This window comes from Bombus flavifrons, chromosome 4, assembly GCF_040668555.2.
Source record: "Bombus flavifrons isolate JBK064 chromosome 4, iyBomFlav1_principal, whole genome shotgun sequence".
Taxonomy (NCBI): Eukaryota; Metazoa; Arthropoda; class Insecta; order Hymenoptera; family Apidae; genus Bombus; species Bombus flavifrons.
Window position 1 is genome coordinate 17,678,018 of NC_138445.1, and position 25,732 is coordinate 17,703,749.

The 25,732-nt window shown below is 45.5% G+C and overlaps 1 protein-coding gene across 4 annotated transcripts in view; it reads right to left on the reverse strand.

The window, feature by feature from the left end:
- fz2 (frizzled 2) overlaps window positions 1-25,732 on the reverse strand; it is a 127,509-nt gene that overhangs the window by 38,139 nt on the left and 63,638 nt on the right. The window contains exon 1 of one of the 4 annotated variants that reach the window (XM_069111742.1): window positions 13,835-14,497. The exons of 2 other annotated variants lie outside the window; for them this stretch is intronic. The gene's annotated coding sequence lies outside the window, so the exon portion shown is untranslated. Of the gene's footprint in view, window positions 1-12,140; window positions 12,379-13,834; window positions 14,498-25,732 lie in introns of those variants that run through there. One more of the 4 variants, XM_069111744.1, reaches the window with a different exon arrangement.

Here is a 25,732-nt window from a genome sequence, read left to right on the forward strand (position 1 = left end):
AAACAAATATACCACGAATATCCAGAATTCGCCAGGAAAGGTAACACCATTGCCGTTTTACCGTAGATCGCGGAGAAATTTTGCGAACAATAGAAGAATCGTTCGCGTTGAATCTGACAGGATCTCCAAGATACTCGATAATAAGGGATATTCAGGTGGTTCTTTGAAAGACTCTAGCGAGGAGGTTTAAAACGGCTTGCGGTTTTGCTTTTAACTGGCAATTTTTCCACCTTTTCATCTCTATCGAGATAGGTAGCTATTATTACGTTATTATATTTGTATTTTATTTAAAACGGATAACACGTTACGCGTTGTCGATTAGTAGATTGGTAGAAAGTACTTCGTAGTCGCGTAAAACCGCTGAGAAGAAATTCGGAAAAGAAGATTCTCTAATTTTTTCTCTGACGTGATCGATAATTATGAGAAACAAGGACTCGGTTATTAATTTATTGCTACGAGGAAGCAGCTGGAGTAATCGATTCCTAATAGCAAACGCGCAACCTCGACGCGTAACCCTAAGAAATTCTATGCCGGAAACCAGCTGGTATCGACACCCCTCTTATCACTCGCCTCTACCGTGATCACGTTCAACCATTGAATCGACTCTTTATTTGCTCCTTCGATTTCCATCGTGCGTCCCTTGCCTCTGCTCCATCGTAGCACCACACAGGAGCCACGGAGACAACAAAGGAACAATTCTTTCCCCTATACCGCGGCGCTATCTCCTTTATTTATCTATCGGTCATTCGTGGAAGGAGACGGGGCGACCGGCACGGATTCCACCCTCCTCGAACGGAAAGAGTTACGATCGGCGATCCGGCCAGGATCCACGGAGCACTCCTGACCTCTCGAAGGGGACCTCTTGGCGTCTCGATGCAGATTCCACAGGCCATGGTCCCAGACTTATACTACGACGCTCCACGGTCAAATGGAGAGGAGAGACCAACGAGACTCAACGAGAAGGAGGAAGAAAGAGAAGGAGGAGGAGGAGGAGGAGGAGGAGGAGGAGGAGCAGAAGAAGAGGTAAGAAAAGAAAGAAATACACGCGAAAGGCAGAGGCTGAACGAAGGAACAAGCTAACCGAGCAAACGGCCGGCAAACCAGGCTCTCGCTGCAGGGAAGAGGGAGAGGTAGTCGTCTCGCAACTGGTGTTAACTCGCATGGCTCGAGGAGAGGAGACCACGAAGAAGACAACGACCAACGACCACGAGCAGCACGTTGGCCGGCCATTTTTTTCGACCCTTTTGCGGCGCGCACCCGTTATGCAGATACGTGGCTCTCGCCGGTGTGTTCCTCGAATCGTGGCTTGGCTGCTGGGTTGCTGCCCACACGGACGAGTCGAGGGGGCACGAGCGCGCGAATTATGCGGAATTGTGTAAGCCGAAGTACACGAAAAGTGGGCCTGGCGCGTAGGAAAGTCGCGTGGGAGCGAGATCCGGACGAATGTCGCGAAAGTCGGAGGAAAATTTCGCTCGTTTCGTTTCCATCGAGCTATCTACTCGCGAATCTCGTTCTTGTTTCTTCATGTGTGGGTATAAGAGTGAAAGTGTGTGTGTATGGTGTGGATACGTGTGCGAGTACACGTGCGTGGATGGAACTCGCGTATTAAGCGGCAAGTGGGTACGCGAAGTGTTTGTTACGTTTGCGAGGAGTAATTGGCTGATCGAGTAGGTTTTCATAGACAGCGAAAAGTGTATTTCTTAACCGATGCTGGGTTTGTTGAAACGTCGCGATAGCGAGTGAGATGCGAGTACGCGTTTTCTCTTTCTCAATTTCGTCGAGCTCCGACCGCTACGATCCTTTAACGTCGCACGCATCCATCGTGTCACGACATTAAAAGGCAATATTCATAGTATAAAGGCCGAGTATAAATTGAAAATTCACGTTATAAATTTATCGGAAATATCGTATATACAAGTTGATCTTAACGCAAAGTTAATCGTTAATTTTCAGGTACAATCTTCGATTCAAAGGTTGCTCGGCTAAATTTTCACGCAAGTTATCGATCAAAGGTTAATTAACGTCCTACAAACATCTTTTTCGGTCGATTCGCGTTAACGAATTACGATTATGAAAGAGAAATCCAAGGAACTGTTGCACGTTTCTCTGTCGTTGATTCTTCTTCCACCTACAGATTCCACGATTTTACGATGGTGTAGTTTACGACGATTAGTCGATGCGTTGGAAATTCTTTTTGCGTCTCTGACTGTAAAGAGCTTCTGCGAAGTATCCATTATTCCAACACGCGTTTTGCATCTCAACGAATCAATATGTAAATTAGATTTATTTATGTTTTTCCATGGTCGATGCGTTTACGCAATGTATACTTATTATTTCGCTACTTTGTTCTTAACGGGTCAAACAGATGCACGAATCGACAAAGAACGTATAAAGTAGACAACTCGCAACTTACAAACCGGAATATAGATCGATACGGTGGAACTGGAAATATGAAAGTAAGAAAATTGAAACAAAATATTTAGCGGAAAATGTTACGGCAAAAACGATACGAAGAAGGTAATTAAACTGTCACGCGTGGAGATATCGATGGACTTGTTGTCCGTGAACGAAGATAAATGCGCGCAATAATCTCTATATTAATCCTAAACGTTGTAACAAATCCAAACCATTTGTCAAACGATTTGAATTAATTAAAACAACCGCTTGTAGCTGAATATGACTAGCTATAACGAACATCCAGCGGAACACGGCTTTCATAACGCGCTCTCCTTTGACTTTTAATTTCATCGGGACGCTCGAAACCAGATAAAAATAAGTTCGTAGAAACGCGATCACGAGTTTACCACAAATCTGTGCAAACAGAAATAAAGATTTACCAATTAGGAGGTTTTATTATCTAAAAAGGACTCGATAACGAAGAGAGAAGAACGTGCAAAGCTGTAAAATAAATTTGAACTCTGATAAACCCTGACTTTTAAGCTGACTTTAACAACCGATGACTTAGTTCCATTGACCTAACCAAACATCCACGAAATCCCATTTCCTAGACTATAATTCTCCACGATAAGGAGCCTGTCTCGAAACGACGAACAAAAATCCCGTAAACTGCTCGTAAACAATTTCGCTTCTCGACGATTTACGTTCTCCGATTTATCTGCGAAACGATAACGTTTTATTAAAATTCGTGAATGCTTAATCGCGCCAAAGGCCATCAGGGTCTACAAGATTCCATCGAACAATGTACCAACACGCGTACGATGTACAATTTTAATACCAGCGTTCTGTGTTCGCCGTTTAACCGTTGGTTTTATTAAAACTTGCACGCTGAATCCAAACCTTCGCCCTTCTCCATTCACCCCTTTGCAGCAGGTCGATCAACAGACAGACCACCCCAATATACATATACACACGTACACACGTGTCTCGATACTTTGCCAGCAACGTCCAGGCAAATACTTAATTCCTGCAGTACTATTCGGCATTTAACGCGCGATTTCATTAAGCGAGATGCGTTGCACCGTGGAAAGGTTGATCCAATGTGTGCGGGCTTCCATATTCCGAGGAACGGGGGAAACAGAGCTGCATACAGAGAACCAGAAGAGAAGAGAAGAGAAGAGAAGAGAAGAGAAGGTTGGTTGTGCCTCTCGCGTACGTTGATTACGGTTTCACCTGGCCATCGGAGGGAAAGAGACGGTATAACGGAGAAGAGTCAAAGAGACGGTGTCGCGTACGCTTCTTCTCGCTTGCCTCTGTGTGTACGAGTTCGCAGAGCGGCGAGGTGGAGCACGCAGAAAGGGAAAAGGCTGTGGAAGGATGGCGGGAAGGGAGGCGCGGCGACTGCCGCTAGCTTGACGCGACATGAAAAGCGCTCGCTCAGTCAGAGGGGGCGGCGGCGTGGCAAGGAGAAGAGAAAAAGTCCCGTGGCAGAGAGCGAGACACGCCGTTCTGGCAAGTTTTTCCGCAAAACAACGGGGAGGAACAACGGCGACGCGGGTATAATGCCGCCTCGTTAAAAAATAATTCATTTAACCACAATGCTTCGACGATGTGCGAAAAAAAGCAAGTTGCACGAGCCTACACCAACACCGTCGTCGATACAACGCGCTACGCGCATTGGTGAGCTCACGGTGTAGACGTCTGTCTCTCTTTGTCGTACCAGCGACCGAGAACCCATCCCCTTTCGTCTACTATACTCGGCTGCTTACAATAACGAGGCGACGATAGTAGGCGGCGTGTATAACAAGGGAGGGCAGATCCGCTGTAATTAACGCAATAAATAAGTATCGCGTCCCGCGATCGCGAAAACGGCAGACGAACAGAATTTGTTGCGATCCGGAGGTCCTTTTTATCTCTCGACTTTGTCTCCTCTTTGGCAAGGCGTGAGTTATCGGTTTTTCGCCAAGGATATCGTTGGATTCGTCGTGGTTGATGAGCGAATACTCGCGTAGAAGGTACGCAAGGTTAAGTTTTGGTTTATCGCGCCTGGCAAGGTTTCGTTCATTCGTGGAATTTGTCCATTGGTTTTCTTTTTTTTTTTTTTTTGTTTCACGTTTGTGCATGTTTATGTCTTTAAACGTTTAATCGGTAGGTTCAGCCGCGAAAGTTATAGTTATTTGACAATAGCGCGCGATTGGTTTACTCGTTAAATTTTTCTGTCGAGTCACGTTTGGTTAATTTTTATGTACCTTGGTACGTAACCCTATATTCGTTAGGATAGGAAGTCGTAGCAGTACGCTTGAAAAGGAATCTCAGAAAAAAAGCCGCCCGTAGGTCACGCTCTTTTAAAATGGAGCTGCGTTCTTTGGATCAGCACGGCGATGCGATAACATCGGTCAGCGTTTGATAATGCGACTTTATCAGATTTTATATCCGCCAGTCCATTAATGGCAGTGCTTGAAAGTCACCGACCGTAACGCAGTACATATTTAGTTTAAATTGTTCAGATTACTTATCACTTACCTGCTGCAAAAAGAGATACATAAAAAGGCACTAGATAATAAACGAATACTTTCCGCAGAAGCGCGAAATAACTAATTTGTTCCAACAACACGCTTGTTTCCCCCATAATTAAAACACTCAAGAACGCTTTAACGTTCAACGATCTTCTAACGTCCCAACAGGCGATAAAACACGAACACAGCTAGGTATAAAATAACAAAATTCTACGAAGTAACCTCGGTTGGTACGTACTACGCGTACTAAGATCCTGCGAGTATATACATATCGCGTGAATATAAATATAAAGTAAGGAGAAAGCGCGATATCTCTCCGTACTCCGAAACAGCCTCCGCCGATGGAAAACCAATAAAATCGGGAAGCAGCAGCGAAGTACGGAAGAGTGGAGCGTTCGATGCGCGACCGAGAGAAGACGCTTCCGAGCGAAACGGTTGAATTATAAAAAGTGTTCGCCGAATGGTCGTCAATTAAAGCGTCATCCAGCTTGAATAAATTTATAAGCTGGAGTCGACGGTCGATAGGACGGGCAAGTCGCCGGTGAATGGAAACGATCCCCGCGATTCAAATGATAATAACCTTCCCCTCGCGATCCTCCCTCCACCACGCACCACCACCATCGTTCTTTCTTTTTTCCCTTCCATTTTTGTTCTCTTTTCTTTTTCCTCGACGCACCGACCGATCCGCGAGCACAGTCTAATTTTTCTTTTTTTTCCTTTTCCTTTTCTCTCTCTTTTCCAGAACAATCCAATGTAACCATTGTCCGTCGGTTGAAAGCGTGTCACCCACAAAGAGACTCGCAGGCTCGCAGCCCGCTTTTCGCCCTTTCCAAACATTTTCTTTTCTTTCATTAAGCGGCCTTTTCACACCGCCTTCGCCGACAGACCGTTCACCTTTGCCTTTCATGGGGTTTCACGGGCCAGGGGAACCGAAGAGGGTGGACCAAAAAAGGCCATGGATTCTCGGGGAACCCGTTCGCATAATGCCAGACACCTCCAGATGTAGGTTTACCGGATACTAAAGCGTGGAACGCGGCTTTTTGCCCGGGTCCAAGTGGGACGACGCGCGAAACGTCGTCGCCGATAATGACCGTTGGTCGTCCTCCTCTCCTTTTCGTTCGTTTTCTCGTTCGCTCTCACCTGTACTATCCCGAGAAGCGACTCGTGCCCTGGCTTCTTTTCTTCGTCCTCTCGTCCACGGACGATGACGGGACACACGCGGCGCCCGTTCGGTTCGATCGGTCCATTCTCGGCGAAAAAACGCGGGAACACCACCCGGTCGAACCAGAGAGGGGAAAAAGAGACGTCGAAGAAAATGACAAATGGAAGCTAGAAAGTTGAAACGAAGAGTAACAGGTTATGGGAGCGCATAGGCGTTGTTGTAGCTTTCTACGCTCCGGTGAAAAACACTCGCGTGTGTAATCACGTGGTTCCGTGTGTACGTACATATAGGGATAACGAATACGTGCAAGAAGAAACAGTTGTTTCTTTAAAAGAGCGCGCACCATCGATTCTAGTATGCGATATATTTATATTTCCCAACGAGTTTTCTACAATTGTCTAAATCGATAGAACGCTTGATCTTTGTCGCGAGGCAATAGCACAACTCTCAATTAACAACTTTTCTCGGAGTACATGTCGAAAACTTTGGTCGAAATATATCTTGGGAAATGCGATTAAGCGGAATAGTCAAAGCAAACTAAACCAAACCCAAAGTCACGCATCAGTTTTTCGACTTTGCTTCGAGCAAATTCCTTCATCGAAAGTTATCAGAAGGGAAAGATCGAAGGTCACCGGGGAAAAAGATTTACTCGATATCCAAGAATAATGATATTTTAATACGACCTAGCTAAAATAAGAACAACCTGTTAGATTCAAAGATATAATAAACCTCGCAAATATATCTCAGAGAATGAAGTTTAAAGTGCGAATAGGACGAATAATAGCACGATGATTCAATATCTTAAAGATATTCAAGAGGATGGCAACGAATCAAGACGAGAACGACGGCTTTGCCAATGGGACACCGCGGTTAACAAGCGCGTCTATCGAAACTTTCCAAATGAAAAATATTTCTGTCGTCCATCGTGTGCGCGCAGACCGTACAAATCGATCGACCATTGCTCGCTGTAAAAAAGCATCGTTCGAACAATCTACGGAGCAGCAATTATTCCAACAGCGACCTCGACAGCTAGCGCGTAATCGAGGCTAAAAACGGAGCTGTCTTGGACTTCGTTCGATCAAATCTCCCCACCGAAAAAGAAACGAAAAGAAAAGAAAGGAGAAAAGAGAAAACACGCGGAGGATGGAAAAGAAGATTTGGCGTCGTTTATCTCTCCGGCTTTTTACGACTATCGTGGCAGCGGCAGCTTCCTTCCTGCCTTCCAGCGAGTCTCCACGCTCTCGTTAAATTTGCACCAGGCGACGTAGATATTTGCGGTCGTATATTTTTTCTTCGCCTGGCGCACGCGCGCGTCTCGCCACCAAATCTCGCCCGATATTTATTCCTGCGTGTCGTTCGAACGGAAACGCGGCACGATAAACCCGCGTAAAGTCGCGTTTCTCTTCCCGTCGCGGAACTCGAATATCGCCTCTCTATCAGATACCCGGGCATCCTCCTCTTCCCTGTCGCGATAACGCGCTCGCGTACTTACAAGCTTCAGATTACGAGCCTCGTCGAGCCACGCAAACCGGCGTGTGCAGGCGTTAATTATCGTCGCCCGGCATTACGTTACTTTCTCGGATGGAAAACGACTACGCCGTTGGCGGATGTCGACGTTTGCCTCCGACATGAAACCAGACGTACGTGGTGATATTGAATTATTCTGGTTTCGCAGTTTCTGATAGGAAAGTGAAATTTAATATGAAATTAGCTGACAATTGTTTTTAGCTGTCGAAGTATGTCGTACAACAGCTATCATTGTCGTAGAGTATGTGGTATAGTTTAGAGAAGCTTTTGTTATCACGTATGGTTTAATAACGATTTACTTACATAGGTAACTAGTATGTATACATATGACGTAAATTACTAGGAAGTTTCTATCGTAATCGTTTGAAGGGAGCTATTTCGTTAATAACATTTAATAGTGATTTTACTATTTTTGGTTAACGACACCACAGAAACCTAAAAAGGTCTAAGGAATCCATACACAATCTAAATAAAACTACAGAATACGTTAATCATAGTTATCTTTGCGAAAAGATGAAACCGTTAACAAGTATAGAAAATTTGTACAATAATCGACCAGAATGCTTGACGAACTATTGTATTTTGAACGAAACATTTACCATGCTGGGTATTGATTTTTCGCACAAAATGTCAATATCCAATGTACGAAACTGCGCTCTATCTCAAGAACGTTGATTCGTATCTGGCAACGATTCATCGAGAGATTCCATTGAAAGCAACCCTGCACTTTCTGCGTAACCTCGAAACATCGTCGATTCAACTCCTCGGTGGACTGTTGCTCCGAGAAGCCTATATTTTAACCAGAAACGTGGCTGCGTTTAACGGGCGGAACGAGGTAGTTACGAAGAACGTATTCATCCCGTTGTCCCTTGCTTCCTGAAACGATCCAAAAGGACGTCGACGACGCGACATCACCCACCTGGGTGGCGATATATCACGAGAAACGAGCGAGGATCGACTTCTTATTGGCTTGGCAACTGGCACCGTCGACTCGAGCAACATGACTAATTATCGCTGTCCCGGTTCGGTGCCGTCTAGTTTACCTTTGCACGCTTTCCCGCCCGTCATTTCTCACGCGTCGACGCGACCATAGGTCTCTCGGTATTTCTCGCGCGATTCGCACGCCTTTTACGCACCCGCCAACCACTCTCCAACTGGTGTCAACTCGAAAAACGAGCGTGCACGCTGCTGTCACCATACGGCATCCAGAAAGGTGGTCGAAACGATCCTTCTTTTTACGTGGGTGCTGAGAGCTATCCGCCAAATGATACAGTGGCTCGCAGAAGCATTCGAACAGTGGCGATAGGAAACTCGTACGTGTGTATCGTGTGCGTTAAATGGAATTTTATTAGCGCTGTAACGAGCAGACTGCGAATTTTCAAGCGTTCGTGGGAAATTTCAAGGTACCATATTTTCAGAATATACGCAACATGCAAAAAAGTATGTAAATTCAATTTCTCAAATTAACTTTCGTACAAATATAAACAACATCGGTAGTCTAGTACGAGGCACGACTGTCACGACTATGTCGTTGAAATTTAAGGCCAATCTGAAAACATACAACAGTATTTTTGTAGAATTCCTTAAAGTATAATTACCAGAAATATGGGAATCGTGCGAAAAATTGGTTTGCGCATCTTGATCGAGAAATCGAGAAAAGCTGGAAATAAACGTTCGATTTGTCAAATAGATCGTAAGTAATACAGCAAGTTTGAAACTTTCCAGTAGGAAATATGACAGTCTGAAACTCGGTTTCGAATAAATATACGCACGGCAGCGGTAGACACCGCATCTAAGACGTCGAATCAAAGAGACCGAAGAAAGTCTATTTATATGGTTGCTATTTAAAGAGAATCTATTTAATAACTCATCGAGCACACGTGCATTTGATACTCCAAGGCTCGACAATCGACTTGCGACCATTTCCCATCAAAGGGGATATCAGAAGAGCGTTTATTTATATACCGGTTCACCGATAATCCAGATTCAATTAGCACGGCCAAATCAGCCGGGGAAAAAAGTAAAAAAGGAGAATTTCTTTTGTAGAGGCGCCTCGCTTTCACGGTGTCTTTCGGTCTAACGACTTTCCCCATTTTTCTCGGTTGCCGTTTTCACGGTTCGTTTCACGATCGACGATACAAAAATACTAGCAGGTACACTGTTAGGGTACATAGCGGTAGGGTATAGTTGCGACTTGGGACACACGAAGGAACCGTTTTCGCATCGTTGACGCTAGAACCTGAGAGTTTCGTCGTACAGCTCCATTTGCGGTCATTTTTACCACGTATGATCTGCTTTCGGAGCTTGTACCGTATCTTTAATATTACTCTCTCATCGAATCATATTCGATAATACCTTTCATTAGCTTCGTAATTAATTGAGGATACAAAATGCGTGCAAAAGATAGAATGCAATTTCTGGGAAACTACATGCCTGTGGTAGTAACAAAAATACAATAAACTGGAGAAAACAACAGAGATCGACGATAGATCAACGCTTAAACAAAGAAATAATTTCAAATTACGAAGACGATCGATTCTAATGAAATAAACAAACGAAATGTTTCTTTATCGCATATTATATTTTGCCACGTTTCACGCAAAGTAAAGATCGCGCTACAATTCGCATTACGATTCGAATTCTAAAAAAAAAAAAAAGAAAAAAAAATCGAGAGAAGGAAGAACAAATGTAGGAAATTTTGTACGTCAATTTTGTATTTCAACAAAGATATAAGAACTCGTTACAAGTGTGAAAGTTCTAGGAATAAGAATATTGAGATAACAAGGCGGAAAAAGAAGAGAAGAACGTTGAAAATGACTGCATCCGGAGTTCTAGCGCTGATCTTCCCCCTCTGTAACGATCGGTGCCCTGGACGAGACGACCAGCCTCGTCAACTTTGTTTGCCGATGACATCTGTGCGCTCTCGTAATTGCGTACCTGCTATTCATACGCGATGAGACTACGACTCGAATAAGGACTTCTATCAAGGACGCGTGTATGTACGTCTATGCACGTTGAACCTACGTTTATGCAAATAACAGCAGCCAGACTTCGCGTCACGTAACCAACTCGACCGCGAGAAACGCGATTCTTTCTCGCTCGACGATTGATTGCTACGGGCTGTTACGTTCTTGCGTGGTATCTTGACGAGGGTTTAATTGAAACGTAGGAATTAGACGTTCTCGTCGATGGGGTTGTAAATGCACGAGATGCGTGTTGCCTTGTCATTTTCGTTTAGCTGATTACCCGAAGACTCGCAAATTTATTCTCGCCATTGGGATGGATAGATTTCTAAGCATAGAAATATTCGAATATTTCTGGCTATGGAACATTTCGTTTCTTTTCTATTCTTTTTCTTCTATCGTAAATTGGTACCGTGGAAGAAGATATATGTACCATTAATAAATTACAATGTAGTTCGAATATTCCTAGGAGTATTTCGATTCATCGAATAGCTGTGAATTATCAAACGTCTCTAATTAAGTAGTTTTACTACAGAGGAAGACGATTCTCGAGTTCTCGCGCTATAGCTTAACTCTCTAGTCCTCGCGATGGTCGTACGCTTCCATAACTAGAATTATAAAATATTACCTTCGTCGAAAGTTAATCGTCCAATTAATAACTTACACGATTCTAAATGTCAAAATGTTCGCACGGATTACTCATCTGTCGTATAATAGACAGGAAGATGACAAACAAATAACGCTTGTCTAATATTTTGAGGCTAAGGTAATAATTATTTAACGGTTGTAAGTCGAATTAAACGAGTAGGAGTTAAGATCGTAAATTGCATATTTCGTAATAGATTCTCGTGTAGTTCCAAAGGACGTTAACAAAATTCCCCTGAAATTTATGTAACGAGTAATTTAAATATACGAAGCGCTACGAGAATACCTGGCATCTGAAAATAACTAGCGACAAGACCTCTGGTTCGCGATGTGTTAACACATTGTTGACCCGTCGCGAGCATACTCGTATTTTCACGCACAAATGTTGTTGACCGGCCGCGAGTATACTCGCGTGCTTGTATATGCATCGACTTACGCAATTATTAAAATACATTGAAACACGAAATCGACTAAGTTATTATTACATCATTGTTTGATGTGCTAAATACTCCTTGACCTTTCGGGTATCAGCGAATTAATCGAAGTTAAAATTAAATTTCCTAAAATGCGTAAATCTTAGTAAAATGAAGAACTCCGAATTATATGGAAATAATTCTACGGTTTTAAAATGCACGTTAATCTTTGTATAAAACAGCTAGTCGACGATGTTGTTAACGATTATATCAACTATAATAATTTCGTGTTTCTACGTTGCATTCTTTTTAAAATTCCAAAAGAATCGGAAACAATTTCTACACAGAATTTAATATTCTTGTACTATTGTTATATTACGATCTTTATTCCTATCAACGCTAACGTAAGAAACAGACAGCTGCATAAAAATCTTATCCGCGAGCAAAAACACGGTAAATAAGATAATGGTCATAAATCATAAGAATTCACTTATCTATTAATTTAAAAATGACTCACCACAAACCCAATTCCGATTTTAGAAAGCGAGACCTTACAGATAAGCGGAATCGCGATAGCACCGATACTCGCTCATTGTGCACGTAGAAATGTTCACAAATATTTTACATGCAGCCTTATTATTTGTATACAGGAAATCGTGCGACTAAAAAATAGTAACTCGGGAAATTTCTACGATCGGCAAGTGTTGCAAACGGAGCAATTTAGAGTAAAACATCGACTGTACGAAACAATGGACAGATGGAATGTATTCGACGCGCTTGTTACCGAAACAAAAATCACCGAGTCACGTGGCCACACAGCGCGAAGATCGAACACGTTCCACGGCGATTTTCTTTTGCCTTCGAATCCTGACAGAAACACCGGTCACTTTCACTTCTTTTCAACAGCTTACGATTGTTTCCTTTCGCAATGTCATCTTTTTCTGTTTTCGACTCGGTCACATTGGAATACCAAACTAATCTCTTGAATATCGACGCTGCCAAGAATTATTCTACAAGATGTTGTATCCTATACAAAGTTGCTGCGATTCGAACGATCAGAATTGATGGAATTTAACCGGAAACTAAACGATCACGCCTCCTTCTCAAATAAAAATTTCTATCACGCAATCATAAAGATAAGATACACGACATTTTGTAATAGTCGGAAGTATCGCTTTAAACCGGATCGTGTGCGTTCGTAAATATGCCAGTTGTCGTTCTTCTCGTAACGAAGCATCTTTCTTTTAACTATATATATGTGTACATATTCAAAAAAGGAATACGATACAACAAACGTAATATAATAACAGCAACTATGCGCTAACCTTGACACCTCTCTAGAACTGTCCAGATTATTTCACGCTCCATCGAATTAAAAACCATATTTCTACCATTTACGCGTAGCTGTTCGTCTCAATTTGTAACGAAACCGATTTGTACTCGCAAATGGTCGACTCTGCGTAAATACGTATACGGTACGAGACAATGGTAGATACAAGCAGGAATCGGCATAACCGCAAGCGTCGTTGCAACAGCAGTGTCTGGTGTATTTCGAAAAAGGCTCGGACTGTCTCGTTTACCGAGGAGCTCCGTATCCCCTCGGTGTATACGAAAACCATCGGTCGCGATTTGCATGGATGATTTCGCGGAGAGGGACACGAGAAAAGAGGATCGGCGGGCGTTTACGTTAAAAGAACAGCCAAAGAGAGTCAGGGAGAGAAGAGTTTTGGGAAAGAGATTCGGGTATATAGGCATCGGAAGAATGAAATAGAAGGGGAATTGGAAGCAAGGTCTGTGTCGTTCGGTATTCAGAATGCAGAAACGAGCGAGGAAAGAAGAGAAAGAGAGAGCGTAGGGTGGCTCGGCAGTTTGCGTGCATGTGTTTCTCGTTCGTCCCTATGCACGAGAAGAGAAGAAGAGTCCGTGGAGACCCGCGCGAGCCGACCAAGAGAGGAAAAGAAGAAGAGAGGATCGAAAAGGCTGGAGATAGAAAGAGAGAGACGGAAGCGAGAGGCCGCAAAATATATGCTGCATGCTCGTGGATGCTCGTTTGCAGCGTGGCCGTGGAGGGACGGAGATAATCGCGGGTATACCGGCTACGGATAGAGCGAAACGGAAGAAAAGGAGAACGTGAAACGGTTCGCCGAGGAGGCTGGTCAATGGCAGGCCGGCTATCGGAACACCCTTCTCGAAAACAAAGCCGGATCTCACCTTGATTTATCGCTGAGTGCTGCTGCCGCGATACTGCGTGCTCTTGCTCCAGACTACGCTGCCGCCGGGGTGAACTGCCCCGGCGAAAATTAATCCATTATCAGGCGAACGAAAACGGAATAGCTCTGCTAGTACAAAGTCCAGAAAACACCACTCAGCTACTCTATACTCTGTACGAGAGACTACGACGCTCCTTCCGGACTCCCTCTCTGCTCGTGTGCTCTACTCTTTTTTGGTCGTCACCAAACGACTAACCTCCGTCCGTCGGAATCGCGTCTACACACTATATACACACAGTGCTGCCCGCCACTCTAAATCGGCTCTGTAAACGTATGCACGGTGCACGGGTAACGTGTGTCACGGCTAGCAATCGAATGCTTACACACGGCAGCGGATCACACAACGCGCGCTACGTCCCTACGTCCGCGTTCCCATCCACGCACAAAGACACCGGGCCCACGTATCTCCAAATATTTTCCTTCGTGCGCACGCTCCCGGACTGGCTGTGCAAGATAAGTGCGTACACGTTCGTTCGTTCGTTCGTTCGTTCGACAGCCACTACGAGACACAAACGCGATGCGGTATAGATACACGTGCGAGTCACCGTACCGGGCACGAACCACCCCTAACATCGGTCGAGAACGCACTGACGTGAATGCAACCGAGGAAACACGAAAGCGAAGCTCCGACCGTGTCGGCGTCTGGAGTGGGGGATGCCTTTCGGTCGAGTTCGGGACGCTTCGGCGAGCCTCGCGTCCCCTCTGCCTCCGCACTCCGTCACTGGATACTTTACACAAGCGTAGGATTCTCCCGTTCTCTATGTATATACGCTCGCGCCATATACGCTATATAAGAAGAGTCAGTTCGGACGTGTATTTGGACTCTGCTCTTCTCTCTTTCTTCCTCTATCCTATTTCAACTCTCTCTCCTTTCTCCTTTTTACTTTCTCCCACCACTGTCCACTCCTTTCTGCGGTAGTTCGCGCGAACGCTAGCTTCGAGTACATGCACACCTGTTTACGCGTATACGTGTGTGCACGCGACGCGTACCACCTTATACCCTCTTGCGGCAGTCACCACTCACCACACGCGCGATGACGTCACGCTGGGCGCCGTGGCGTGGATAACGAGATGGCCCGAGTCTTCCCGGGACCCTCGATCGCTAATTATCGTCCTAGAGGTTTCGCCTCGTTCCGCGACCGGTTTGCTCCTTTTTCCTCTGTTCCCGGCCTGCTGCCCGGCAGACAGAGAAATCGTGCGGCCCGAGGAGGCACCCGGCAGTCACCCTTCCCGGCCACGGCCGACGATTTTCGTTTCGGAGCGCTCGTTCCACGGTGGCATTAATGATGTCTCGTGTAGGTACAGTCACGACCGGTTCCTCGGGACCTACCTCCTATCAAGATCCAGTATCTTCGACTAGCGACTCGGAGGACACGCCAAGGGGCAGCCGAACAATTCCCATCTAGGGTTTCACGCGGTGTGTAAGACACGTCGTCTTGGTCCACACGCGATCCTTCCAGCTACGCTGGAAACGTACAGACGAACGACTGTGCGGTGTGTTCCCAACGAGAGATCTGGGGACGAAATTCCGCGAGCGTGGACCGTGTGAGTGCAAAAATGAGCATCGCGTCCAACGTATAAATAACGAAACAGCCGTGTTGTAGGTGGCTGCGAGGGCCCGTGCAATAAATAACGACCTAGCGGAGCACACCTGCAGCGACAAGGCGTGTCCGATGGACGATGAAGTTTAACGTCCCTCCCTCGTTTATTTCTCTGCCCAAAGCTATTGCAAGACGCGACACCAATAAAATGCTAATCGCCCTTCCTCGTTACGTCGCGCCCTCTGCCTTGCCTCCTAGCGCGACCCCGGCAACGGGCTGGTTATACACGCTGGTTATCTGTTATTATTCATATCGCGTGCATTATCGTGCATTATCGTACAGCGTGTTTACTGATTTGCACGCTATAAAATTACCGTTAGCTGATAACATCACGTAACATAATTTGTTCTAATAGATATCCTGTACACAAATACGTTCAATCTGTTATACTCGAAATCACAGCATTTTAATATTCAAATTCATTTTTTTCGTGAAAATCAAACGCTTGCCACGTTTCTTCGCGGATAAGTCGCCGCGTTTTCAAATTACCTATTTAGAATGAATTACTTCCTTGTCGGTCATTTACTGGACACCCTGTATACGTCGTACAGGAATGGCTCGTTCCCCAACAATGAGTTCTTTGAATTGTAGCGTGACTGAGATAATTGGACGTATCTGTTACGATGAACTTTTTTCTACGATGAATGTAATACATTCTCTGAAGTTCATTTGAATATCTAAATACTTAACTGCCTACGATCTCGACATCCGCCTCTAGCGTAACTAATCCTCTCAGCCCACCTAACCTACATATTCTTAAGCAATTATCAATGACATTCTGTATCAATTACCATCGTTAATTATATAAGACGTAAGAGAAATATTAGAGAATCAATTAGTTTCGCGTTAAGTTGTCCGCAAAGTACCGTGAAGGTTTGCGGCCTATTCGACCAGCAGAGTTCTAGAGAACGTACGGTGTCCCCTGTTGTAAACGCGTCGTGTCCTCGGCGTCTCTGTGGCACGAAAGGGAAGTTGGAGCCCTCGGGCCACGGATACTTTCCCCGGCGCTCCCGGAATAGCTGGAGAAACTGAGGGTAGCTTTTTTCCCGCAAGGTAACGAGCACGGGTGCATAGGAACGTCGAACGACAGAGGATTGGTTCTGATTACGATCTCGCGCCACCCCAATGTAAGGAGCGCGACAGTGACGACGACTGTAATTCCGAGTACGAGCAAGGTAGTTCGTTACGACCTTCCATCTGTGGGTGCGAGAGGAATCGTTCCAAGGAGCTGGTCGAAAGTTTCAGGAAATCAAACATTTGGTGTGTATCGAGGTTGCACGTATGAGCTGTCTGGAAAGCAAATTGATCGACTTAGTAAATTGAGAAGCAGGAGAAAATAAGATTTTTGCAAGCGTCGTTTCTTAAATCGAACATACACGATGTACGAACATAATACGTAGAAGTTAATAATGAAGCTAGCTTAAATCCTCTTGCGCAGTACTAAAAAATTCTCTCGCCAAACACTAAGCTTAAAATAAACGAATGACAAGTCAATCGATCGTTCCATTGGGCATAAAATTGCACAACTTGTAACTCGTCGAGTCTGTAATATCGTTAAATGACAAATTACGATACAAGAAAGCCACGATCACGTGCATGTAAAACGGAGTCGGATACAGCAGGCGAGATAGGTGTAACCTTTGTAGCTAAAATTACGTTCTATCAATTTATATTCGCGGCGAATAAAAACGTAGACGATCGTAGTATGTTCCACGCATCTCGATCACGACGCACTATCACGACAAGGTATCTCAGATTATCCGAGTACTTTCATAGCAGGCTGTAATATAGTAATCGAGCAAGTCTCTCCGCGTGTCGATTATGGCTCCTTGCCAAGGACTCGAGCGAAAGAAAACTGCCAACGGTTTCGCCTTACGCTTCTTATTAAATCCAGCAAGGTTCAGCAATTCGAGCGAGAGTCAGTCGACCCGTGGATTTTCGAGAAGCGGAGCACGGCGATTCGTTCGCTCAGCCCGATACGATTTATCGAAGAAAGGAAGGATATTAATTAACGAACCGACGCGGGAAAGATTCCCGCGGACAATGGGCACAAGTTTTTCCAACGTCTAGCTGAAAAGTCTCTGGCTGGCGAGGGGAGAGAGAAACGAAGAATTGTTCCGGCGGCAACAATGCCCCGGCTAGAATTCGCCGTCGAACTTAAATTTTAAGAGTCACTGGCACGAATAGACTTGCCGACCTCCGCTAAAAAGGGTTTTTTCCGCCGCTCGAATGGACCGCGAGCAGTCCGCCGCAGAAAACCCTTACTTTCCGCGCGACGAATAATTTAAGAGAGAAGAAGATGGCAACTCGAACGGAAGAAAACGAAGAGAGACGGCGAGGGACCCGGTGGAAAAGTTTTCGCGCAACTTCTTCCTTCTTTTCTTTTTTTTTTCTTTTTTTTTTCATCATTTGTTCGCCTCTATCCATCGATTTCCCGAACGGCGATCGACGTCTACGACGGATTTTCCTCGGCGACTTTATTGTGGCGGCGCGCTCCTTTCCGAGGATTCAATTTCATTCTTTCTCGTCGTCGAAAGCGGGGGTAACCGGACCGAGGGTGAGCGTCAAAGCGAAAGTTTCCATAATAACGCCTTTACCGCCGATACTTGTGCGTCCTCGTCGCCGACAGAAAGCCAGGAACTTGCGCAAACGAACGTGATTTTTGCGGGGTCACCGAGGCAAGCCATGACGAGACAAAAGAATCAAACTTCGTTTATGGATCGCGATATATGTTACGGTAGCGCCCACCAATTCTTGGAAATGGGACTTGAAGTGAACTTCAAGCGTGCCGAATGAGATAAAGCGCCGAACGAAACTTGAAACCGATCTTTATGGATTGTTCGGGCAGATATCGATACGCACGAGTTCGTGTTCGCATGTGCCAGATATCGGCATCTCAATCGCACTCAACCTTCCTCCTTCTTTCGGTTGGATTTGCAAAAGTCACCTGCCCGGGCAAGCGTTCAGTTTCGCTCCCAAATGCGGACGCCGAAGTATGCACTCGGTACTACGAATATAGATCAGAAAGAAACGATGAAGTTATTACCGTAACGTCAGTCCGTATTTACGAGCTCTTGCCACTGTCAAACTCTCGAAAATGAAATTCCTAATGATCATCGAGGTTCGTTTAATTTTTCCTGCGTGTCGCCGTACCTATTAAGGAGACATATATCGTAAATACGTCGACGTTACATTAGTCTTCTCGCTTAACGCTTACATCACGACGGAATAGTTGATCGAAAGAGCAAGGAAGCTCGCTGCTTTCTCGTCTCTGTCTCAACCAGAATGGTTTCTACGAAGTCTTCGAGAACAACAACTATAGACTCGCTGAAACAGAGCTCTTCATTACCAACAGAAGTTCTAAAGTTGGTTCTTCTATTCGGACGCAGAAGCGAGCGAAAAAATAGAGAGAATAAATACTTTCAGCAGGATACATTCGATCTAAAAAATCTCGTTGTTCGTTTAATTTTACGCTATCTCTAAAAACGGAATAAACAAGAGAATTGACTATAACACTGAATCACGTATGACCACCTTCCTTTCCCATGAGTAACATCGAGTTTCCCAATACATGTAGCGCTCTCGACGAAGCCTCGTCGACCACTGTGCCTTTACAACCAAATAGAGCAACCAATAGAGCGGACCAATGGGGAGGCAGGGGAGGGAAGGAAATTCTGTTTTCCCGTGTTTTTCAACGCGTGACAGGGCGAGATCTATCGGGATGAAGTCTTCAGAAGCGGCACGGCAGGTCGGAAATACAGGTTTTTGTCGAGGTATGGAGAAGTTACGACTCTTCTTCTCCCCCGTAGCTCGAAACCCTAAGCACAGACCATTGTTGGGTCACGGTTGACATTCACGGCGTCCAGTCGTTCCATCGGCATCCTCGTCGTCACCGGGAGGAATCTCCGGGGAGAGAGGCCTCCCAAGTCACAAAGGATCTCTCGCTTCTGCACCCTCGAACTTCCTGCGCCGTAGGAGCCGCTTTAGAAATCCCCCGAAACCAATTTATCTTGAGAAGCCTGGGCTAAGCTAAACGGATTTTCCCTTGGCTGGCATTAGACGCTTTTATTCGACGTGAAATTAGCTTACCGACTCGCCGGATCGATCGTCGCGAATTACTCGCTCGCTCCTCGTCCAAAAACGGGGAGAAGGAGCTACAGGATCCTCTCTGAATCAGGACCGTCCTCCTTCTCTTCCCTGTCCCCTTCTCCTCTAACCCTCCAGTCCCGATTCTTAATCGCTCCCACGCGTTACCCGGCAGCTTCCTGCCACGTTATTGTTTCGCCGTGCGAATGACGATTCCACGTTCCGGACTAACGAGCGAGTAATCCAGGCGTCCAGCCGCATCGCGAAGAAAGGATCGCGTCTAAGCGACTGCACTATACTCCATCGTGAGATTACCACTTCCTGCGACCTATCTTCCACGGTGTACACGCGTTGACGCGTGTATACGCTTGTCTCGCTTATTGCACGCGTACACGTGTATATGTGGAAGGTGTGTGGTGCGCTGACCGACGACGACGACGACTACGACGACGACTACGACGACGCGGCCGGGTGGTCGGGACCGACAGATAACGCGACCATATCGGTGCAACGAGGAACGCGATCCAGGTGCATACTGCATACACGCGAGATACGCTGTCTGTTTTTTCCCTCTCTTTTTCCATCCGTTCTTATTTCAGTCTCTCTTATAACAGTCTTTCTCTTTCTCTGTTTTTAAGCTTTCTATTGTAACGGTTTAACGCTCGAGCGTTCCAACGGTGTCGTTCGTTATCTGCTTATGGTTAGCGATACCGCGGGTTACGAAAGCGCCCGTCGTTTCTTTCTCTATTACAGCGGCGAGAGTTCGGTGAGAAAAAAAGCTTCGACAACGAGCCTCGAGCAGGCAGTTACACACAACGGTGACAAGAATTCTTCAGATATAGCGATTAAGTTACGGGCTAAGCCACTCTACGTTTCGTTTCGAAACGCGGACTCGCGCAAGTAGCGGCCACGTCGAGTCATCCTTGCTTTCCACTCGAGACTACAGGCTTCGGAGTCCCAAGGTTCCGAAAAGGAAGAAGGGAAAAAGAAGTCAGAGGAAGATGGTAGAGACAGAAAGGGAGGCTTAAATGACCGATAGACGGACGCTGCGGGGTTCCGTTCAGGCCCAACCAGTTTCTGGACACCATTTCTCGCTCGAGCCTCCCCGAAAAAAGGCGCAGTTACGCGCGTATTTCACTCGAAATGGACTTGTTCCTTTCTTGCCCGTACCCGAAACGGAGCTTCCTCTCTATTGTTCGCCACGTGAGGGAACGTACGCGACGTTCCTCCACCCAGGACGTTTTACAAAAGTTTGCAAACACTGTAGGCGATCTTCCGAGTACGCACGAGCGAACGGCGAGCTCTGTCGCACACGAGGATGATGAACGAGGATCGCCCTCTCGACCAACCACCGCAACCACTCTGTGTTTCAAACGTGGCCACGGTTATTTTATCCGTGAGATCTGTCCGTTCGTCGCTGCATTGACAGCTACACGGACGCGGAATAAATTATGAAAATAAAGAAGATGGCCTATCTATCAGGAACGAGAGGAGACGTCCTCCTCCATCTTGTTCGAGAAGTATCGTGTTTTTTCCAGCCGGTATGCGTGTTCGTGGATTACGCGATACGTTTATACCGACTCACGAAATAATTTGAATAACTATCGTTGAACATTTTTACGCCTATACTGTACGCGTTACGTAATGTATTTCCAAATTTTCTACACAGTCATCTTCTTTGACAGTCGCGACGAAAATTTCGTGTTTTAACGTCTTTTAATATACACCGAATCTGTTAGATTTTATTTAGCGGATCGTACGATTGCTGTCTCGAAATTACGTCGACGAATTATACCGAGATATTGCTGTCTCCCACGAATCCTCTTTCAGCAGGACAGAAGAAGGGAGACTTTTCACGGGGAACTTAATAAAATTCCTGGCCCCTGAATCGTCTTCCGCCTCTCGCTTCGAAGAAAGACTCTCTCCCTCCGGACGATCTCGCAGATTTCCTCCGTGTGCTCGCCATTGGCTGAATCGAGCCGCGTCTTTTAATCGAAACATCGTCCGACGTCGAACAGAGCAGGTGGCTGGGTCGCGAGCTGGGAAAAAATAGACAAGGGTAGGAAATAAAAAACGCAGTCGCAGAAGGAAAAGGGGAGGTCTCTAATAAATCGCCCAACAAAGGACAGTGAAATCGAACGACTCGTGGACCTAGTAGAAACGTTCTTGAGAATGTCGCGTGGATACATCCCTCGGGGTAACCCGAGACGAGGAAGAAAGGGAGGAGATGCCAGAATAAGATTTAATAAATGCCACAGACCACAGGTAGGCGACGTCTTAGCACCGCAAAGCCGCCTACGAGGAGTCAGATTTCCTCGAGACTCGGATAGCTCTCTGCTCTTTCGCGCTCTCCTCTCGTGTCTTCTTAACCAGAGCATCCGTGGGACGTGCATCCGTTTCGTTCGATATACGCGCACCGTACGCGAAGCGGACACCTCGTGCGTGTGTCCACTCGTTTCGCGATTCGTTCGGCTACACAATGAAATTCCAATCGAATCGAATGGAATCGGATCATCGCGATACGTTGCGTTGCGTCACGTTGCAGCGGTGGCTGACGGCGCTCGCGTCGAACACGGCCACGAAAATTTCGTATTCGGAGACTTCAACGCGTGGACGTGCACACGGTACAAATGTCGGGTGAAATTATTCGAATCGGCCACGACCACCCTCTCGCTTGTCAGACTCGTGGAACCAAGCTGTCGCTCAATGCGGCTATTCACGCTCTAGCGAAAGTTCGAGTTTCAAAGGAGCTTTAATTCGCGGCCATTTTTATGCAAAGAAGCTGATCGCGCGGCTGCCCGTCGCCGTTGGGAAGGAGCCAATTTAATTTCGTCCTGTCTTCTCACTTTTTTACTACGCAATGGAAACGCCGGCTTTTCACCCTCGAATCGTTTAGACTCTTCCTGAATAGCTAGTAGTTGTAAGAACCGTATACAGCTACGTTTTATATAGTTCGTTCCTTTTAGAATTCTTCTCAATGGACAAATACCGAAAGTAACCGAATAGTTGAGAAACGCGACGCCAGAGTTTCATGGTCGGAATTTTATTTTGTCGTTTATATCGAAACGATAAAAAGCGAGGCTACGGCTATCAAAAGTAGCAGCAGGCGGATTAAAAACGATCGCGTCGACTTGGTTCCGAGTGACATCCGAAAAACGCGAAATATTCTGAGGATATTCGCGGGAACAGCGTGTTCTCGCATACCAATGAAGTAGAGCTCGTTTGACGTCAAATGGGCCACGGTGTTTCGACGAAACGAGTTATTTTGTAACAGAAAGTATTCAGCGTGGAAACCGTAAACACCGTCGCCGAGCAATATATTGGCTGAAATGTGGCTGCTTGTAAAATTCTGGCCAACGGTGAGTCGGATTTTTGCGTTCGATCCTCCAGCCAAATGGCAATTGTATCGCCACTAATAACGATCCTTATCTCCGATCGTTTGTTAGACATTGAAAATGTTGTTTCCTATGGTCGTGCCGGTAAAAGCGCTCTCACTGATATTAGCTATCAACCGTTGCGACTAGTTGCTCGAAAAATAAGCATACGCGGTACTTCTAGTCACGATTTGTACTAACGTAACTCTTTCTATTCCTACGTGTCGTTAGTGTCGCTGGAAGAACGATACGAGCAAAGAAAGTGAATTTTTTAGAAAATCAGATTTATCGTGGAAAGTCTGACGCGTGTTGTCGGTTACTCGACTAATTAGACCATCAACAAAATAGCGTGAGTTCGCAAGTTAATCGGTAGTCTTTGTAATAAAAATTTGTCGATTTTAATCGACTGTCTAGCAAGGAAAAACTTTCATGTTTCGCAATATGCAAGTTTAAGAATTACGCGAGATCTTTGGAGACTCGATTCTCGGTGAGTCACGAACATATTGACTTTATGCGATCGATGTTTTCTTTCTCAGGATAAGTATAATAGGATGTTCCAAGAGCGGTGTATATTTACCGAACTATCGTATAGTTGACGATAGAAGGTTATGAATACCTCTGTGACTCAGGGTAGATAGAACGATACGTAATTGACACTGTTCGTTTATTTGCAAAGATCTTTGATACTTTCAGTTCCTACGAAAGACCGATAAACTATTTACTTGCTCTGTTCAAATAGGCATTTCCAATGACCATCGTTTTCCCAAGTACTTTTACAAAGCCTGTTCTTCCAAAAGTTAAAGCTTTCTAAATCGTATTTTCTCAATTCCTGACGATACGAAAGTGAACATTATTTCCATAATTAGGCAATCGTCGTGGCGTTAACTCGCAAACGAGATCCAACATCGACAGCTTAAATATTCCTCGTCATCCCCAAAACATCCGCCTACTGGCACGCTCCAACTACCGACGGTCACAAATTCTTTTCCCATGATAGCTGCGCTCAGTTCCCTCAGCTTTCGAACGTGAATAAAAATTCGAGATTCACGAAGATACATCGGAGAACAACGATTAGAGTAGTAAGAGGAGAGTAAAAAGTAAAGGTGACGGGAAAGACGGTGGGCGCTGTTGGTGTGGCACGGGTTACCAGGCCCGCGTCCATAATAAAGTCGTAACGTACTTCTCCCCGTAAATTCGACAGAATATTACGGTACACCGGGGGACGTGGGGGCCTGTTTCGTTTGCCGTAAAGTCGCGGCCGGTGATCAGCGGGAAATTTACCGACGTGTCAGATCTCTTCGTAACCGAGCACCCTGGTTCCACGCTACGCCCGTCTTCCACGCTCGTTTCACGCAGTATATCGTCGCGTATATTAAGAGAAACGCGTCGATACTCTCGTATTACGTACGATGTCTCTCTCTCTCTGTCTGTCTCTCTCTCTGTCTCTGTCTCTAGTGAAGTATCTGTTTCGATGGGGGGTCCTACGACTTTTTCGTCTTCGTCGATCGCTTATTTTTCTTCTATTTTTTTCATTCTTCTCTAGATTCGACGTTTAAGGAACAGGAAATGCCGAAGACTTAGCTTTCTAATATGCATTCGCTGGCGTTCGCTGGAACGAAACGAAACTGTTGGCGACTGGGTTATCGTACACGATATCTAGCCGAGACGACCACTGTGCCGCAGGGTTTTCCCTGGGAACAGATATCCTGATTTCATTTACAAGCGACGTATCGGCGGATTAAGATAATTCATTGCTGTTTTCTGTCTGCGAACGATCGGACTCGCTCGGAGAAACTATCCACTTCACGGGTTGTGTGTGCTCTTGTTTGGCTTGTATAAGTGCAATTTGGTAAATAGCGGTCGTTAGGTGGATATATAATCGAATTTACGCGTTTCTACGATACGGTGATATCGATAGTGATATAAGAAAAGTGAATTGCAACTCTGATAGCTAACAGTGGATAATATCAGCTGGTACGAATAATTATCGTGTCTTTGACGATACGTAAATAAAATAAAATATATCTTTCTAATATTTTTGTTATTACGAAACAAAATGTTTTCTAATTTCACGCAGGCAATTCTGTTCTTTTTTCCAGAATTAAAATTACTATCGAATAGTCGGCGTTTTCAACATGTATCCAAGATATTCGAAGGATCGTTACAAGGAACTAAATGCAATTGAATTACATCGCAAACTGTACGAGCTACAAGCAGCCTAACCAATTTGATATTCGCAACGAAAAATCATTCGATGTTTCGCATGTTTCTGTATGTTGCATTGCAACGTAATATTTATACGATACAAGACCGTCGTATTTGAAGAAAACGAATTTTTCCGAAACCCGATACACTTAGATCGATCAACGCAAAACCCGAGAGAAACGCGTGGTATCCAGAACCAAACAACGGACGACTGCTTATCGAGTTGGAGCATCTATTCTCGAAGCACGTTTCTACGGTCCTCCGTAGGATGGTCTTCGGGAATAGACGGCGAGGCGGCTATCGAGCGAAACGCATCTGGTCGGTCCTCGCGAGCCGTTAGGAATTATAAGTTACAAGCCGATTTGCCTTGGTGCATATCCTCGCAACGGATCGGGGCTCGCCCGACTTCTCCGCGTGTTGGAAAATGATCGCCGGCGTGGGCGTACGACGTTTCACGCCGGTGGTCGGATTTTTCCCCCGTGAAGAATCCGGAACAATTGATTCAAGAAGCGGATGGTCCCTGGTCAAGAGATCGCGCGACCGAACAAGGGATAACCTTCTTATCCACGGACA